This window comes from Ctenocephalides felis, unplaced genomic scaffold (genome assembly GCF_003426905.1).
Source record: "Ctenocephalides felis isolate EL2017-DRISC unplaced genomic scaffold, ASM342690v1 CF-g0.4_SCAFFOLD_01886, whole genome shotgun sequence".
In the NCBI taxonomy this organism is placed as follows: Eukaryota; Metazoa; Arthropoda; class Insecta; order Siphonaptera; family Pulicidae; genus Ctenocephalides; species Ctenocephalides felis.
The window spans coordinates 119,288,626-119,305,158 of NW_020538040.1; the positions used below are offsets into that span (position 1 = coordinate 119,288,626).

Here is a 16,533-nt window from a genome sequence, read left to right on the forward strand (position 1 = left end):
CTTCAAAATTGAATGCCGTAGACCAAATGCGAGTAGAAGTTGGAGTAATAGATAGAAAGAAGACAATTTAAACTAATTTTAGATTTAAGCACTTTTAACATGAAACAAGTTCTGGAAAGTGTAGGTATTAATGACGAATAAATATGATTATCCCAATTTAATTTTTTTGTTGAATTTGAATTCCTAGGAATTTAGAAACGGCAGAAAAATTGAAGAGGACATCATTAATAATTAGGGAATTGATTTCGTTATTAATCCTATTGACTGTTTGAAACGGCATTATTTTAGTTTTATCATTATTAAGTAAAAGGTTATTAGAGTTGAACCAATTAGAAACTGCAATCATTGATTGATTTAGTTTAAAACTGACTTCCTCAAAAGATTTTCTTTTGATAATTAAACTTGTGTCGTCGGCAAAAAGAATAAATTTGCAAAGATCGGTACAATTTGGGAAATCATTAATATAAATTAAAAATAATAAGGGACCAAGAATAGAGCCTTGTGGAACTCCGAGTTTTATATTTAACGTATTAGATATTACTGTGGAGTCTTAATCATCAAGATAAACTGATTGTGTTCTGCCAGATAGATAAGATGTGAATAGTTGAAGTGGTAAACCACGCACACCATATTTTTCTAATTTATTAATAAGGATTTCATGGGAAATACTATCGAAAGCCTTAGAAAGATCACAAAATACTGTCACTTCAAAAGAGTTAATGATATTATGAACCAATGTGTAAATTGAATAAAAAGTTGAGCGGTTTTGACGAAAACCGTGCTGATTTTTAAAAAGAATGTTATTTGCAGACAAAAAGTTATAAATTCTGTTTTACAATATTTTTTCAAAAACTTTATTAAAAGTGTTCAACAAAGAAATATAGATAACGCTGTCAATCACTTAACAATAATTATTTAGTGGGCTATGAAAGAATCCATTCCAATAACTAAAAACAGTTACGCAAATGATAAACTACATGCTGATATTATGGAGGATATAAAATTTAAAAACAAAATACGAAGAACATGGCAAAAAAAAACAACAATCCACATATTAAAACTTTTCTTAATAAATTAGTTAGAAATATATCATTTAAAATCAAACAGTACAATAGTAAAATTTGGCAACAAAAACTTTCAAACACTAATTTTTATCATAACAAAATCTGGCAACTAGCGAAATCATTCACAAAACGAATCGACCCAATTCCAACATTAAAAGTCGGAAACGAGTCTTTTGTTACTGACAAAGATAAAGCTAATCTTTTAGCTGTTAACTTTCAAAACATACATAACATCAACATCAATATGGGTTCATTTACTTTCAGTAATAGAATTAAGTCTATTGTAGACAAATTTATTAAATTTAATCACTCAAAAGATTTTGACATATCACAAACAACTTCTAAAGAAATAAAACATATTATCAAACACAAAAAAAAACAGCAGTTCACCGGGATCTGACTTCATTACCAATACTGTATTAAAATATTTAATTAGAAAACCAATAATAATTTAGTCAAAAATTACAAACGCAATTACGAAATTTAACTATTTTCCAGTTGTGTGGAAAACCTCCAAAGTTATTCCTATTAAAAAGCTTCTCAGAGATGCCGACTTACGGTTAAGTTATAGACCAATCAGTCTACTAAGTTGCATTAGAAAATAATAGAAAATGTCATTTATATCAGATTATTGAACTTCTTAATTTCCAATGATATTATTCCTGATCATCAATATGGATTTAAAAATAATTACTCAACTATACATCCTATATTCTTTCTATTCAGCAGTCAATTCTAAAATTTAATAGAAAAAGAAACACTGGAATGATCTCATTGGATATTGAAAAAGCCTTTGATACTGCTTGGTTAGACGGCCTCATTTACAAAATGATTGAATGGAAATTTTCTGTAGGGCTTATAAAACTAACCAAGAGCTACTTAGAAAACAGATCTTTTCAAGTACACTTAAAAGATCAAATTTCTGCAACAAAGCCTATTTCATCGGGGGTACTTCAAGGAAGTATACTTGGACCAGTGCTATTTTCTATCATTATTTCAGATTTACCTACAACACCATGTACCAATTTACTAACATTTGCAGACGACACTGTTATATACACAACCGCTAAGTCCCACATAAATATCATAATCAGACTTCAAGAACACCTGAATGCAATCATGGATTACGCTAATAGATGGAAAATTTGACTAAATATTCCTAAATCAGAAGCTATTTTATTCACTAAAAGAAGAATATCACCTGTTCCTCAATTCTACATACACATAAACGGCAATAATATCTTATGAAGAGACAAAGTTAAGTATCTGGGCTTAGTAATGGATAGAAAACTCAATTTCAATGACCATATCAAATGCAAAGTTAATCATGCTAATAGATTATTATATTTATTGTACCCCTTACTAAAATTCAGCAACAATATTGAAGAATAAGAAAAGACTTTATCTAGCAATGGTAAGATCAACTTTAACCTATGGAGCCCCTGCGTGGTGTATGACCAACCAACTGAACATACCATTTATAAATGAAATTATAAAAAAGCAAGCAAGGAAATTTTTTGAAAAATGCAAACATCGTAATAACTCAACTATTACGGATATTGGAACTATAACTCAAGATATGTTTTGGTATAACAATTACAACCTACCGACAGTCATTCTTAATAATTAACACTATAAGCCACCTCCAAACATCAACAGTGTAATATGGTTTTTTGTGATTTTTTTCCATTATCTATTTAATTTACTTAATTTATACAATCAATAATGTTTCAAATGTTATTTATAAATGAATTGTATTAATATCAGATGATAGGTATACAAAATCTTATATACTCGCTGTTTAGGCGCGAAGCTTAAAAAATTACTTCGACGTCTAACTGAGTGCTGTCGATTTACTTATCCTAACCACTACACTTTTAAATTTGTTATATAATTAAACTCTTGGTGTGATCTGCGATTATTTAAATAAAATGCGACGTTTGCAATTAATATATATATATTATAAGAAAATATGGTGAATATAATGGCAACAGATAGTTGGTGTTTCTATACTACGCTCTAAACTTATACTAAATAAAAATTATTAAAAATTGAAATTAACAATATTAGCCCCGCCCGTAAGAGGCGGGTTACATTAATTTATAAATCTGAGGGGGATGATTTCTTATGCTTATTTCAAATCATTTTGCAGACACATAAAAAACTATCGACGCGGATGTAGACGGTCCAGACACATAAATTAAGCTCAAAAATTAAAATATCTTATATCACTAATGCATTTTGCAAGTGATGTGTGAAATGACATGCAGACGACCGCCTGCATCGCCTGGCGACTGTTCATCGTATCGGAATACGATACGACACGACACCCTTACAAAAAATAATTCAGACCACCACCATTGGGAATCCTTAACATGGCGGCGACCTTGAAATAATCTTAATATTATTTCGAAATATTTAAATTTACATCAAAATCTTAATCGAGTTAGACTAATACATCATATAACTAAGTTAACAAGATAATTAATAATTCATATAAACAATAGAAATTAAGGATTATTTCAATGTAACTAAACTCAAAACATTTTTGTTTTTGTTTTATATTCATGTCACTAAGTTCCACACAAAATCTAAGTCTTTGCTTGTAATTTAAATACTGTGTTCGACTAGCGAAAAGAACCAGTAAAGAATAATAATATCATTATTAAATAATTACACTATTCCACGTTATTAATCATGATATAAATTGTTAAAATTGATTGTCTTCAATTAATTATCACTACACGATTTTATTCTCAATGTCAATTGGTAATACACCGTCACAACACGAATACTCCCATCCTCACCTGGATGTACTTCGACAATGCTGCCTACACGCCAATTTAGCGAAGGAAAATTATCTGTGCGCAGTAGAAGCATAGATCCCACCTTTAATGATTGAACTGCAGAATCCGTGCATTTTTTCCGATCCTGCAGCTAGCTCCTAAACATACTGTTTATGCCAGCGTTTCCAAAATGTTGCGTCAAACGCTGAAGATCCTGATAGCGCTCTTGTCTATTTTTCGGAATGTCAAGCACGTTTGGGTCAGGAATGGACGTAAAAGATTTTCCAATTGGAAAATGCCCAAGGGTTAATGGATTCTAATCGTTAGGATAGGAACTCAGTGGAGATATGTGTGTGAATTTTAAAATCGCTTTGATCTGTATCAAAATTTGCATAAAATTCTTTACAAGTTAAACATGCATTACCTAAAAACACGCTTTAAATGCGCCTTACAATTATTAATAACCGCTTTCCAATTACCACCAGAATGGAGTGATTTGCAGAGATAAAATGCCGGTTGAATTCGTCATCACGTAGTGGTTTCATAATTTTGTTAATATTATTTTTATCGCGTAATAATCGATATAAGTTTTTAATTTCCGAAAGGTTGCAAACATCAAAGTAAGTTCGCCAGTAGTTTTTAACCACGACGGATCGAACCACCACAACTTTTTATAAATTGAATCTCCCGGTAACAAAATTAAATTGGTAGTATTAGTCCATGCCAATACTAGTTTGAAATTGCTCCAAAGCATTTCGCGATTAATCGAAGTTTCAAAATTATTTTTAACTTCATTAATAAAAATGTATAATAAGTAATTCGCGCATTGTAATAATCGTGGTAATGTAATGTTTAATTTTGACGCTAAAATTTGTACTGAGCAATCTAAGTTATTATTAATAGGTTTTACATAGAATGCTTGATTCAAAATATTTAGTAAATTTTGCTTATTAGTTTGTAACTGCGACACTGTATCCGCTCCAGTAATTAAATGATCTAATTCAAAATCGCTTTTGATTATTTCAAATTTAGTGGGATAATTTATGTAACATTTCTTGCAAAACTGCTCAAAACACCACATTAATTCTAAAAATAAAGCAGATGCCGTGCCGTATGTTGCAGTATTCAAATTAAATTTTTTTATGAGATTGTTAGGATTATCGCACCGAATTGTTAATTCTCTATCCTTGTGAATTATAATTGACCGATGCAACCTTTCAAAATCAGCTATCATCAAGCAATTGTGCGAAATAAATCTTGAATGTTTGAAAAATATATCATTTTGTTTAGCTGGCCCTACTGATTGTAAATTATTAAGGTGCCGACTCTTACTTGTAATACATGAGGTGTCAAATACCACATTCAATTTGACTGAAACTTCCGATTTAATTATCAAATGATGAAGCAAAAAATATGAATTTATTGATTGCAAAAATTCATTGACTTCTCTCACATAGCAAGATTTTGAAAATTTAACTCTAAAATTTTTACACTCTTTAAATAATTTTGTATCAAGAGTTGCGGATCGTTTCAATGCGATCTGCTTAGAGTTACCTAAATTAATTTTATTGTATTGTGTATTTTGCGTGTTGAATCTACCGTCAAAATACCGTTGATTAAATAAGGTTTCATTCTGGTTATTTTCATTATTAACAAATGATCTTCTAATTGATAGATTTTTTGCTGGCTCTTCACAATGCAATAGTGTATTATGTTTTTTCTGGCAAACTCCGGAACGAAATGAAAATTGACAATTATCGCTATGGTGATTTGTTTTTAAGCAATTCGTACATATTCCTAATTTCTGTGTTTGTGATATTCTTACTTTGACTGTTAATTTTCGAAAATCTCCACAATTATATAATGAGTGAGCCTTTTGACATAATACACATTGCAATGTGTTTGAGATCGTATGTGATGTTGTAACCCTATCGCTATTTAAAAATGTGGGTTTATGAAATTTGATAGTAGGTATTTTATTGATTAAAGAATTTAAAATTATTTTTAATTCATCACAAGTATTAATGACTTCGGAGAGATCGATCTCACATAACTTATTCGACTCCACCTCATCGTCATTGATAGTAGCTAGATTAATGATTATGTTTTCATAATATTTATTTAAAGTATTTAATTTATCTGAACGATTACCAAGATTACTAATATTTAATTCAGACATTGGCAACTTTAGTAACTTTCGGCAATAATTTTGCAATTTTGTTAGCTTCATCTCTAAAATTTTCTTTTTAGCTTCTAATGCTTTTTGCGAATCCATTTTTTGCACAGATCAAAACAACTTATATAAAAAAGGATGTATTTAAGTAATAAAGGAATATTTGAGGGATGTACTTGAACTGACCTTTTTTGCTATCCCGCTGTGCTTTCGTTGTTGCCTGCGTAGAATCTCAGCTGTTCCGCTCGGTTTGCTTCGTCCTCACGGTGTTTCCACTTATTCTTTAACGTTTTTATTTTGTTTAATAATTTGTTATTAAGTTATAATTTTATTTATTTTAATAATCTTGTTTATCATTATTTGTTTAATAATTTCATTTAATATTATTATTGAGTTATTTTTCATTTTGATTCAATAATTTGATTTATTATATTATTTTATTTAATAACTTGAATTATTATTATTATTATTAAATTTGTTAAATCTTCACTTTAATTTAATAACTTGATTTATTATGTAAATAAATTTTATAATTGAAATACTATTATTCTTTTGAATTTAGTAATTTGATTTATGATTCTATTAAACTTAATCACTGAATTTTATTCATTTATTTGTGGTATTATTAAATTTAATCATTCTCATTCTATTAATTTGATCTTAATTTAATAATAACTCACTTGAATTAATAAATTTTATTTGTGATTTCAAAAACTAATCACTTGAAATTTGTAATATTATTAAATTTAATCACTTGCACTATAGATTTGATTTTAATTTAATAATTCACTTTGATATTTTAGCGGACTGTATTACGCTGGTTTATTAATTAACTATAAAGTCCAAAAACTCAAGTTTGGAAAAATCATAAAAGTCCAAATAATACCTACCCGGTTTGTTTGAACCAATGTTTATGGTCCAAATCTTTCAATTAATTATTCGGTTCGTCTGGACCAAATGTTAAGGCGCGAAGCTTAGAAAATTACTTCGACGTCTTACTGAGTGTTGTCGATTTACTTATCCTAACCACTACACTTTTAAATTTGTTCTATAATTGAACTCTTGGTGTGATCTGTGATTATTTAAATAAAATGCGACGTTTGCAATATATATATATATATATATATATATATATATATATATTAGGGTGGGCCAATTTTTTGCATATTGAGGCACCTCGCTAATTTAACTTTTTACATCATTTGAAACAATATTGTAAAAAAAAGCATAACCCGCAAATAAATTTAAAGCCAGCGAAAAATTTAAAACATTTTTTAATTTAAAGGAAAAATTTAAAAATCTCATGAAAAATATATTATGACATATATCGAGATATACATCATTTTAATCGTAATTTTATTCTGCATCTTTCGTACGAACAAAGTTTTTTCGTATCTTTTACGGTTTTGATGTTATAGAGCAATATGTGTAGATGTTAACTTGTCAAAATGCAAAGTGCGGCTAGGTTGGAGCAATACTCCTCACGATTCTTTATTTCTCTAAAGAAAACATATAAAGTATTATACATCGTTAGAAAGGTCTCAAAATTCTTAGTTCTTTTTCCATATATCACAACTTCGAATTTTGCACGGTGCGGCCTACAGGCGAGTTGCCGTCGTGAAAATTTGGAAAAATCGGAAAATCTAGAGAAAATTATATGAACACACCTAACCATTTATATACCATTTTATTCGTAATTTTATTCTGCATCTTTCGTACGAACAAAGTTTTTTCGTATCTTTTACGGTTTTGATGTTATAGAGCAATATGTGTAGATGTTAACTTGTCAAAATGCAAAGTGCGGCTAGGTTGGAGCAATACTCCTCACGATTCGATATTTCTCTAAAGAAAACATTTAAAGTATTATACATCGTTAGAAAGGTCTCAAAATTCTTAGTTCTTTTTCCATATCTCACAACTTCGAATTTTGCACGGTGTGGCCTACAGGCGAGTTGCCGTCTTGAAAATTTGGAAAAATCGGAAAATCTAGAGAAAATTATATGAACACACCTAACCATTTATATACCATTTTATTCGTAATTTTATTCTGCATCTTTCGTACGAACAAAGTTTTTTCGTATCTTTTACGGTTTTGATGTTATAGAGCAATATGTGTAGATGTTAACTTGTCAAAATGCAAAGTGCGGCTAGGTTGGAGCAATACTCCTCACGATTCGATATTTCTCTAAAGAAAACATATAAAGTATTATACATCGTTAGAAAGGTCTCAAAATTCTTAGTTCTTTTTTCATATATCGCAACTTCGATTTCCGAACGGTGTGGCCTACAGGCGAGTTGCCGTCGTAAAATTTCAGGAAAATCGGAATATCTCGAGAAAATTATATGAACACACTTAACCATTCATATACCATTTTATTCATAATTTTATTCTGCATCTTTCGTACGAACAAAGTTTTTTCGTATCTTTTACGGTTTTGATGTTATAGAGCAATATGTGTAGATGTTAACTTGTCAAAATGCAAAGTGCGGCTAGGTTGGAGCAATACTCCTCACGATTCGATATTTCTCTAAAGAAAACATTTAAAGTATTATACATCGTTAGAAAGGTCTCAAAATTCTTAGTTCTTTTTCCATATCTCACAACTTTGAATTTTGCACGGTGTGGCCTACAGGCGAGTTGCCGTCTTGAAAATTTGGAAAAATCGGAAAATCTAGAGAAAATTATATGAACACACCTAACCATTTATATACCATTTTATTCGTAATTTTATTCTGCATCTTTCGTACGAACAAAGTTTTTTTCGTATCTTTTACGGTTTTGATGTTATAGAGCAATATGTGTAGATGTTAACTTGTCAAAATGCAAAGTGCGGCTAGGTTGGAGCAATACTCCTCACGATTCGATATTTCTCTAAAGAAAACATATAAAGTATTATACATCGTTAGAAAGGTCTCAAAATTCTTAGTTCTTTTTCCGTATATCGCAACTTCGATTTCCGAACGGTGTGGCCTACAGGCGAGTTGCCGTCGTAAAATTTCAGAAAAATCGGAAAATCTCGAGAAAATTATATGAACACACTTAACCATTCATATAGCATTTTATTCATAATTTTATTCTGCATCTTTCGTACGAACAAAGTTTTTTCGTATCTTTTACGGTTTTGATGTTATAGAGCAATATGTGTAGATGTTAACTTGTCAAAATGCAAAGTGCGGCTAGGTTGGAGCAATACTCCTCACGATTCGATATTTCTCTAAAGAAAACATATAAAGTATTATACATCGTTAGAAAGGTCTCAAAATTCTTAGTTCTTTTTCCATATATCACAACTTCGAATTTTGCACGGTGTGGCCTACAGGCGAGTTGCCGTCGTGAAAATTTGGAAAAATCGGAAAATCTAGAGAAAATTATATGAACACACCTAACCATTTATATACCATTTTATTCGTAATTTTATTCTGCATCTTTCGTACGAACAAAGTTTTTTCGTATCTTTTACGGTTTTGATGTTAAAGAGCAATATGTGTAGATGTTAACTTGTCAAAATGCAAAGTGCGGCTAGGTTGGAGCAATACTCCTCACGATTCGATATTTCTCTAAAGAAAACATATAAAGTATTATACATCGTTAGAAAGGTCTCAAAATTCTTAGTTCTTTTTCCATATATCGCAACTTCGATTTCCGAACGGTGTGGCCTACAGGCGAGTTGCCGTCGTAAAATTTCAGAAAAATCGGAAAATCTCGAGAAAATTATATGAACACACTTAACCATTCATATACCATTTTATTCATAATTTTATTCTGCATCTTTCGTACGAACAAAGTTTTTTCGTATCTTTTACGGTTTTGATGTTATAGAGCAATATGTGTAGATGTTAACTTGTCAAAATGCAAAGTGCGGCTAGGTTGGAGCAATACTCCTCACGATTCGATATTTCTCTAAAGAAAACATATAAAGTATTATACATCGTTAGAAAGGTCTCAAAATTCTTAGTTCTTTTTCCATATATCACAACTTCGAATTTTGCACGGTGTGGCCTACAGGCGAGTTGCCGTCGTGAAAATTTGGAAAAATCGGAAAATCTAGAGAAAATTATATGAACACACCTAACCATTTATATACCATTTTATTCGTAATTTTATTCTGCATCTTTCGTACGAACAAAGTTTTTTCGTATCTTTTACGGTTTAAGAGAAAATCGAGGAAAACTGGTTTGAACATTTATTGTAAAATTAGAAAATTTAAACAAATAATTATAAAAAAATAATATAACTATATATAAATTCGTTTTATATTCATTGAGATCTATAAAAATCAATAAATACATAATTTTATACAAAAGTTTAAAAAAACCCAAAAAACACCTAAAAACTCAATAATTAACTATAATTCATATTGTCCATATATATAAAACTGTTTGAACATCTAACAAAATTTTCGACAAAAAATTTTCTATCATAAGGGTTCACAGTTCGAAATTTTCCCAGACTTTTGTCTTGACGATTCACACCGTAACCCGGAGCGACGCCTCGCCGCAGGTCAAAATCACGTCGCTTGGGACTCAGTCGAATACTTACACTGTGGCCGCGCGCCTTATATAGGGGGATAGGTCGTGTCGAGTGCGATGCGAGCAAGCTCAGGCTAAAGTACGCTATGTTGTTCAGGCGGGTACGGATATCATTCCCCGGTGTAGTTTTTACATCATATTCGATACTTTTAGTCTGTCAATGATATATTAGCGTAACTTTTAATAATGTTGTGAGCCACATCTAGAATTATATACCCCGTATATATTCGGATGCTCGTTTGCGGCTATAGATAACTGGTGGTAGGATCATTCGTTTTTGAACGTTCGATCAGAGAGAGTTGAAATTATTTGGGTCTGCGGACCGCAAATATGAAATCTATATATTTTAATAATATAGAATTTTACAAATTGACTACGGTCAAATATATGTGAATGTGGCAGAACTAGCAAAGCTTCTCGCAGCGATGGTCTTTCGTTTTATGAACGTTTGATCGGAGCGAGTTGAAATTATTTAGGTCTGCGGACCGCAAATATGAAATTTATATATTTTAATAATATAGAATTTTACAAATTGACTACGGTCAAATATATGTGAATGTGGCAGAACTAGCAAAGCTTCTCGCAGCGATGGTCTTTCGTTTTATGAACGTTTGATCGGAGCGAGTTGAAATTATTTGGGTCTGCGGACCGCAAATATACAATCTATATATTTTAATAATATAGGATTTTTCAAATGGACTAAAGTCAAATAGATGGGTGGTGCAGCAGAACTGACGAAGCTTCTTGCACCGAGGATCATTCATTTATGAACGTTCGATCGGTGCGAGTTAAAATTATTTGGGTCTGCTGACCACAAATATGAAATCTTGTGATTACTCGACAAATTATTGCTGTAATCAAGTGCGCTCCTATAGTATAATATACTGTGGGCAAAAGCCTCTGGCAATGATCATTCGTTTCATTAACGTTTGACCGGAGCTAGTCGCAAAATATTGCACAGTGTGCAGAAGCAGCGTGACGCAGTTTACAACCGCTTAGCGCTCTTATGCATTGTGTGAGAGCACTGCCATGTATATCTGCTCGGTATCGCCAGATGCCTGAGCGAATGACGAAGTTCGTTGTGAAAACGGCGTTCTTTTTTAATATTATACTTTAAACGCATAGCTCAATCAATTCTTTGGGCGCTAGATGAAAGTCTAGTGTTTTAAAGTCGATTGTAGTAAACGCTTGCGTTAGTATTCTATATACTCTGCACATTTTATTCAAATTGTGCGAATTTGAACATTCGCTTCATTGCGTTGTTTTAAAAAAATGAAAAAGCAGCGAAAGCAGATTTTTCAATCTCACACACAGTGAAATATTCATATTTCAATTTTAAAGCGAGGACGTTTGTTTTTGGACCACAACGTGCTCTAAAATTGCTAAAGTGGTTGCGCGTCCTAGAGAATTTATTTTATTGCGACCCGCCATATAGCCTGTCCAGACCATCGCGGTGATGGTTCGCACGGTAACCCGAGGCGACCCGTCGCTGCAGGTCAAACTGTCGTAGACCGTGTCTATGATAATATACGCCGTATATGTTTGGATGTCGGTTTACGGCCGGGTTTTGGACCTTATTTATAAGTGTTCAACCATACTGTACAGCATATCCGCGGGCATGTGTCGTTGACGCAAAGACTCTTATGCGGAAAATAAAATATAGAAATGCAATCAACTCAATACTCTCCGAGCGAGAATAAAAGTTAGTTATAACGATGAATTCTTATAATGAATTCGCCCCGACGTTTTCAATCTAACGAAGGGTAAAGAGACTGTTTGAAATTAACTGGGTATGCGGACCGCAAATTTTATGTACGGACCGCCGTTTCGACGGTTGTTAAAGGTCTAGCCTCTGTGTAAGCGCAGAATATATAAAATATCAAGTCGCGATGTAAACTGTTCGTCATGTCCAGGGAATATCGTACGACTCAGATATATATATGTAAGAAAATTCGTTGTTTAGAAATATTCATCGAACTTTTCTATACAAAGTGTGGTCTCTCGGGTGACGCCGAGGGACATTTACGCACTATGCTATTATATATATAGCACCCTGGTTGATCCTGCCAGTAGTATATGCTTGTCTCAAAGATTAAGCCATGCATGTCTCAGTGCAAGCCACATTGAGGTGAAACCGCGAATGGCTCATTACATCAGTTATGGTTCCTTAGATCGTAACCACATTACTTGGATAACTGTGGTAATTCTAGAGCTAATACATGCAAATAGAGCTCCGACCAGAGATGGAAGGAATGCTTTTATTAGATCAAAACCAATCGGTGGCGGGCTTGCCTTGCTCACCGTTTGACTTGGTGACTCTGAATAACTTTGTGCCGATCGCACGGTCTAGTACCGGCGACGCATCTTTCAAATGTCTGCCTTATCAACTGTCGATGGTAGTTTCTGCGACTACCATGGTTGTTACGGGTAACGGGGAATCAGGGTTCGATTCCGGAGAGGGAGCCTGAGAAACGGCTACCACATCCAAGGAAGGCAGCAGGCGCGCAAATTACCCACTCCCGGCACGGGGAGGTAGTGACGAAAAATAACGATACGGGACTCGTCCGAGGCCCCGTAATCGGAGTGAGTACACTTTAAATCCTTTAACGAGGATCTATTAGAGGGCCAGTCTGGTGCCAGCAGCCGCGGTAATTCCAGCTCTAATAGCGTATATAAAAGTTGTTGCGGTTAAAAAGCTCGTAGTTGAATCTGTGTCCCACACCGTCGGTTCACCGCTCGCGGTGTTCAACTGGCATGTCTGTGGGACGTCCTACCGGTGGGCTTAGCCCGTAAAAAGGCGGCCCAACTCAAAATCCTACCAAGGTGCTCTTCACCGAGTGTCGAGGTGGGCCGGTACGTTTACTTTGAACAAATTAGAGTGCTTAAAGCAGGCTCATTCGCCTGAATATTGTGTGTATGGAATAATGGAATAGGACCTCGGTTCTATTTTGTTGGTTTTCGGAATTCCGAGGTAATGATTAATAGGGACAACTGGGGGCATTCGTATTGCGACGTTAGAGGTGAAATTCTTGGATCGTCGCAAGACGGACAGAAGCGAAAGCATTTGCCAAATGTGTTTTCATCAATCAAGAACGAAAGTTAGAGGTTCGAAGGCGATCAGATACCGCCCTAGTTCTAACCATAAACGATGCCAGCTAGCGATCCGCCGAAGTTCCTCCGATGACTCGGCGGGCAGCTTCCGGGAAACCAAAGCTTTTGGGTTCCGGGGAAGTATGGTTGCAAAGCTGAAACTTAAAGGAATTGACGGAAGGGCACTACAAGGAGTGGAGCCTGCGGCTTAATTTGACTCAACACGGGAAACCTCACCAGGTCTAGACACCGGAAGGATTGACAGATTGAGAGCTCTTTCTTGATTCGGTGGGTGGTGGTGCATGGCCGTTCTTAGTTGGTGGAGTGATTTGTCTGGTTAATTCTGATAACGAACGAGACTCTAGCCTGCTAAATAGACGTACTTTCTGGTATCGCAAAGACCCTCCGCTTCGGCTTCGGTCGTTGTTGGTTGTGGTTCTCACTACCGGCGTACAAATATATCTTCTTAGAGGGACAGGCGACATTTAGTCGCACAAAATTGAGCAATAACAGGTCTGTGATGCCCTTAGATGTTTTGGGCCGCACGCGCGCTGCACTGAAGAGATCAGCAGGTTTTCCTTGGCCGAAAGGTCCGGGTAATCCGTTGAAGCCTCTTCGTGCTAGGGATTGGGGCTTGCAATTCTTCCCCATGAACGAGGAATTCCTAGTAAGCGCGAGTCATAAGCTTGCGTTGATTATGTCCCTGCCCTTTGTACACACCGCCCGTCGCTACTACCGATTAAATTATTTAGTGAGGTCTTCGGACCGGTGCGCGGCAGCGTTTCGACATTGCCGATGTTGCTGGGAAGATAACCAAACTTGATTATTTAGAGGAAGTAAAAGTCGTAACAAGGTTTCCGTAGGTGAACCTGCGGAAGGATCATTAACGTACATTTACTATTAAGTGAATGAAACGTGTGCTATATGTCGCAATATAATGTTGCAGACTAAATGTTGTGCGCTCCCATAGTATAATATACTGTGGGCAAACGCCTCTGGCAATGATCATTTGTTTCATTAACGTTTGACCGGAGCTAGTCGCAAAATATTGCGCAGTGTGCAAAAGCAGCGTGACGCAGTTTACAACCGCTTAGCGCTCTTATGCATTGTGTGAGAGCACTGCCATGTATATCTGCTCGGTATCGCCAGATGCCTGAGCGAATGACGAAGTGTTCGAAATGAAAACGGCGTTCTTTTTGAATATTATACTTTAAACGCATAGCTCAATCAATTCTTTGGGCGCTAGATGAAAGTCTAGTGTTTTAAAGTCGATTGTAGTAAACGCTTGCGTTAGTATTCTATATACTCTGCACATTTTATTCAAATTGTGCGAATTTGAACATTCGCTTCATTGCGTTGTTTTAAGAAAATGAAAAATCAGCGAAAGCAGATTTTTCAATCTCACACACAGTGAAATATTCATATTTCAATTTTGAAACGAGATTTTGTATCTCGGACCGAAACGCGAAAGCTTTACGGAGTACTAATTGTAACCATAATAATCATACTAGTTTCAGAATCGCCCGAGTTATCTTAAACGATTTCGAGGGGATCACTATTAGTATAGGAGCCAGCAACGTTTTCAAAACAAGCATTTTAGTCAGGCTGGTTTTTTGGTATGTGGTCCTTGGTGCTCTCTCGTTAGGGTAAGGGCCGTCTGGCAGCTGGAAGTGGTTGCGTTAATTAGTGCGCAGCCAATTTGTACAGCGCGATTTCAAAATTTTGAAAGCATTTTAGTCAGTCCAATTTTCGTTGTTTTGACTTCGAATAGGTTCACCAGACTCAAATTTTATGTTGCCAGACATTTTGGGCGCTGCTAAATATGTGCCAGACGCCAATTTATTTATTAATTTTTTGAAAAATTCAAATCATTTTAGTCAGTCTGTAATTTTAATATTATGTTCATTAAGGGTCAAGAAACATAAAGTTAATTTGCCAGACGTTTCTGCGGTTGTTAAGTATGTCTGGCAACGAAAAAAGTCTGGCAATATGATACTAGTAGACAGAGTGAGACAATCGCCAAATACATTGGCGCGAATGAAACAAAAAACTATTATACTCGTAAGAGCACAATACGTATACTATTTAAAGTTAGTGCAATTTCAATAATATTTTCATAAAACAAATAAAATAAAGTTAAATAAAGACTTAATTAGAAAAGAGAGAATAAAAATTGCATCATATTACTCAATTTTTTAATTTTACTAGCTCTAAAAAAGATGTTAATGATTCTAAAATATTGCTGTTAATATTTTCAAAAATTTGACTCGACAGTGGTTAAGTAACATCGTCAATTTCCTAAGAATATCATATATTTTAAGTTTTGCAATGAGAACTGACAATAATCATTATTTTTGTTGTACGCAAATATTTTTTATCGCTAAGTTAACTGAGTCAAATGACTTCATTTTACATGGTACTTAGCTTTAGCAGCAACTAATTGTAACACATACCTATACTTAATACTTGTAATATTACTTTTGCTACCTTACCAGTTCAAGCTACCCCTAGAATAGAAAAATATTTATACAATATATATTGTACAGCAAGCATTCTCCGCTCTTTTTTCTTTCAGCTCTAGAGCTGTATATTGAGCAATGTTTTTTTTAAAACGAAGTGTATTTAATAATTCAAAAATTCAAATGGGATCATTTTAGATCATATGTATCACTATATAATGATAGTCCATTCGACCTAGGTCTCTTAAATCAAGATTATAATTGGGAATATCGTTTTTTAACAACCAATAAAAACGTCTATTATACAGATTTATTCGTCTTATGGCTTAATGATACATATTATAGTAATGTAGCTGCATTTTATCTTCCTTCTCATGTGTTGGTACTAGAAACTGGCACATTTATTCAATATGATATGTTTAAGCACTTTG

The 16,533-nt window shown here is 33.9% G+C and overlaps 1 non-coding gene across 1 annotated transcript; it reads left to right on the top strand.

Annotated features, from left to right (window-relative positions):
- The first annotated feature begins 12,603 nt into the window (after positions 1–12,603).
- On the top strand, positions 12,604–14,529 carry LOC113378919. The gene has a single exon (XR_003367265.1). It is a non-coding gene; the product is annotated as a small subunit ribosomal RNA (ribosomal RNA).
- The last annotated feature ends 2,004 nt before the right edge of the window (positions 14,530–16,533 follow it).